Source organism: Procambarus clarkii, chromosome 15 (assembly GCF_040958095.1).
Source record: "Procambarus clarkii isolate CNS0578487 chromosome 15, FALCON_Pclarkii_2.0, whole genome shotgun sequence".
Taxonomy (NCBI): Eukaryota; Metazoa; Arthropoda; class Malacostraca; order Decapoda; family Cambaridae; genus Procambarus; species Procambarus clarkii.
Window position 1 is genome coordinate 50172936 of NC_091164.1, and position 4074 is coordinate 50177009.

A 4074-nucleotide genomic window follows, 5' to 3' on the forward strand; every position below is an offset into this window, starting at 1 on the left:
CCATCCCTCGTAACTCTGGGACAAGCCTCGTCGCAAACCTCTGAACCTTCTCCAGTTTCTTTATGTGTTTCTTCAGGTGGGGGCTCCATGATGGCGCGGCATACTCTAAGACGGGTCTCACGTAGGCAGTGTAAAGTGCCCTAAAAGCTTCCTCATTTAGGTTTCTGAATGAAGTTCTAATTTTCGCCAGTGTAGAGTACGCTGCTGTCGTTATCCTATTTATATGTGCCTCAGGAGTTAGATTAGGTGTCACATCCACTCCCAGGTCTCTTTCTCGAATCGTTACAGGTAGGCTGTTCCCCTTCATTGTGTACTGTCCCTTTGGTCTCCTGTCACCTGATCCCATTTCCATAACTTTACATTTACTGGTGTTAAACTCCAGTAGCCATTTCCCTGACCATCTCTGCAGCCTGTTTAAGTCCTCTTGGAGGATCCTACAATCCTCGTCTGTCACAACTCTTCTCATTAATTTTGCGTCATCTGCAAACATTGACATGTATGATTCCACTCCTGTAAACATATCATTTACGTAAATTAGAAAGAGGATTGGTCCCAGCACCGATCCTTGAGGTACTCCACTTGTTACTGTTCGCCAGTCCGACTTTTCGCCCCTTACCATTACCCTCTGGCTCCTTCCTGTTAGGTAGTTCTTCACCCATACTAGGGCCTTTCCGCTTACTCCTGCCTGCCTCTCAAGTTTGTATAGCAGTCTCATGTGCGGTACCGTATCAAAGGCCTTTTGGCAGTCAAGAAATATGCAGTCTGCCCAGCCTTCTCTGTCCTGCCTTATCCTTGTTACTTTATCATAGAATTCTAAAAGGTTTGTTAGGCATGATTTCCCTGTCCAGAACCCATGTTGGTGCTTGTTTACAAACCCAATGCTCTCCAGGTGTTCAACAAGTCTTAGCCTAATTATTCTTTCAAGTATTTTGCAGGGGATGCTTGTCAGTGATACGGTTCTGTAGTTAAGTGCCTCCTCCCTATCACCTTTTTTGAAAATCGGTACGACATTTGCCTCCTTCCAGCAACTGGGCAATTCTCCCGACATAAGTGACTCATTAAAGATCATTGCCAGAGGCACGCTGAGAGCCTGCGCTGCCTCTTTAAGTATCCACGGTGATACTTTGTCTGGTCCAACAGCTTTATTTGCATCCAGTGTTGTCAACTGTTTCATTACATCCTCTGCTGTCACCTCTATATCTGATAGTCTTTCATCTTGGGTAATCTCTTCTAACAAAGGGAGCTGCTCAGGCTCGGTTGTGAACACTCCATGGAATTTTGCATTCAGTCCCTCGCAGATTTCCTTGTCGCTTTCTGTATATGCCCCTTCTGTTTTCCTCAGTCTTGTCACTTGGTCATTTACCGACATCTTCCTTCTTATATGGCTATGTAGTAATTTTGGTTGCTTTTTCGCTTTGACTGCAATATCATTCTCATAATTTCTTTCCGACACTCGTCTTATGTTAATGTAATCATTCCTAGCTCTGTTACATCTAATCCTGTTGTCCTCTGTCCTTTGTCTTCTGTACTTCCTCCACTCCCTCCTGCTTCTCACCTTTGCTTCCTGACACTGTCTATTAAACCATGGGTTATTATATTCCCTCCTGCTTTTTTCCTTTATTGTTGGAATAAATCTATCTTCAGCCTCCTTGCATTTCAATATGACTTGGTTCATCATACCTTGCACTGTTTTTCCTCTAAGTTCTTCCTCCCACTGCACTTCTCCCAGGTAGTCCCTTATCCTTCTGTAGTCCCCTTTTCTGTAATCAAGTCTCCTTTCCCGGACCTCTTGTCCTTTGGTCACAATTTTAAACTCCATCATGTAGTCAAAGACTAGGACACAATGGTCACTAGCTCCTAGTGGTATTTCATGTTCCAACTGCTCGATGTCTTCTACATTCTGAGTGATAATGAGATCTAATAGGCTGGGCGTATCCCCTCCTCTTTCCCTAGTATCTTCTTCCACATGCTGTGTTAGGAAATTCCTGTCAATAACGTCTACCAGCTTCGCTCCCCAGGTCTCTTCCCCGCCATGGGGATTCCTCGTTTCCCAATCTATCTCTCCGTGATTTAGGTCCCCCATGACCAGCAGCTTCGCTCTCATTCTATGCGCTAAAGTTGCTGCCCTCTGCAGTTCATCCATACATGTCTTGTTGCTGTCCTCGTACTCCTGCCTGGGCCTTCTACTGTTTGGTGGGGGATTGTAGAGTATCAAGATTACAATCTTCTTCCCATCCACTGTCAGAGTTCCATGTATGAAGCTTGTGCTTTCATTGGTACCCGGTACATCACACATTCATTGGTACATCACACATTGTGTGTGTGTGTGTGTGTGTGTGTGTGTGTGTGTGTGTGTGTGTGTGTGTGTGTGTGTGTGTGTGTGTGTGTGTGTGTGTGTGTGTGTGTGTGTGTGTGTGTGTGTGTGTGTGTGTGTGTGTGTGTGTGTGTGTGTGTGTGTGTGTGTGTGTATGTGTGTGTGTGTGTGTAAAATATACACTGAGGACAGGCAGCTTGTGCATGTCTATTCGTTTGTAACACCGCCCAATTGTAACACCACCACCCTAAAATGTACCACTATAATGGAACACCACTATAATGGAACACTAAACTATCCTGAGTAACACTTCCCCATTGGTTGCACTTGGTAACACTGTTATGGGCTGACATATAATGGTTACACCGGGACTACAAAGTACACTGCCAACAAGGAGATGCTAACACAGGATGAAATACGCTGCCACCATCTGCCTTTGACCATTGAAGCTATATCAAGCAACGAGGCAAGAAACATTGCTTGACTTGGAGAGTATTTCTATGACTGTCATTAATTATGAAAACGGTTGTCAGCCACTATATCCAAAAGGCTAAGAGGATTCAACAATTGACACAGACGGGAAATTTCACGTAAGTTTATTGAGACCAAAATTGTCAATCACCAATTATAAATCCTATCCTAACACTGGCAAAAAGTTAAGAAATTTGGACATGGAACAAAAACTCAGAGATCACACACATTACCTTAAGCTATCTGTCTCTCCCTGGCTGAGATGTTCTTCACAGCCCCGCTCTCGATCCCGGTGTCCCGCCCTCTGCCTCTCCTATGTTCCTACAGGCCCTCTATATACAACCCCCCACAGGGGGGAGGGGGAGATCTGCTGTTGCTACCCACCAAAAGTGTACAAACACTCAAGAAATATTTCAAAAAGCTTGTTTGACATTCACCATACACTCTTCAAGAGAGGAGTTATTAATTACATGTGACTGACCTCTGACCTGGCCAAAAAGGGGGAGATCCAGGGATGTTTACACATAAGAATCTGGAGTCTAATTTCCTTGCATGAAATATTACATACTTGAAACTATGCTGACTAAGACTAACCCAGGAATTTTTAATCAATATACAAGATAAACCGGAGGTCATCTGGGCTGACCTCTTGGAGAAGGCTTCCCTGGGTGTGAACTCTAAGGGAAGGGGGGGATCATGGGTGTTACAGCTCCCTTTCCCCGGAGTTAAGACAAAATCGGGTGTATGATAATTAAGCCCAATTTTGTCTTATCCTAACTCATCCAAAATACCACAACTAACCCTAAAAAGAAAACAAAAAATTGCCAGTGACATAATGATAAAAGTAAGCTAACTAAATTAACATGAAGCAAAGTACCTTATACAGTTATACTGCAGTAAGAACAAAACATAAATGTATAATGAGAGACACAAAAGTACCAAAAAAAATACCTTGGCAAAAATACAAGCAATGATACTGACACACATGATACGATTCCGATATAAAGTATCAATGAAAAAAAAACAAATCCCGACTGCACCAAAGCAGTCCAGCAAGGCTTCCCCCCGAAGGCTGGAAGGCCAAAACAAAAAATCGCCTTAAAACTAGCATGACATAAAAAAAAAAAAAAAATCCGAATGGAACAGGAAGATTACAAGTAACTAAAGATAATATAATGTTAAAACACAAGGAATAACACAAGGCTACATAATACAACCCTGAGTGACAATACATGGCAATAACGAATACTATGAAACAATGACATATCCTGCCTGCACACTAGGCAGGC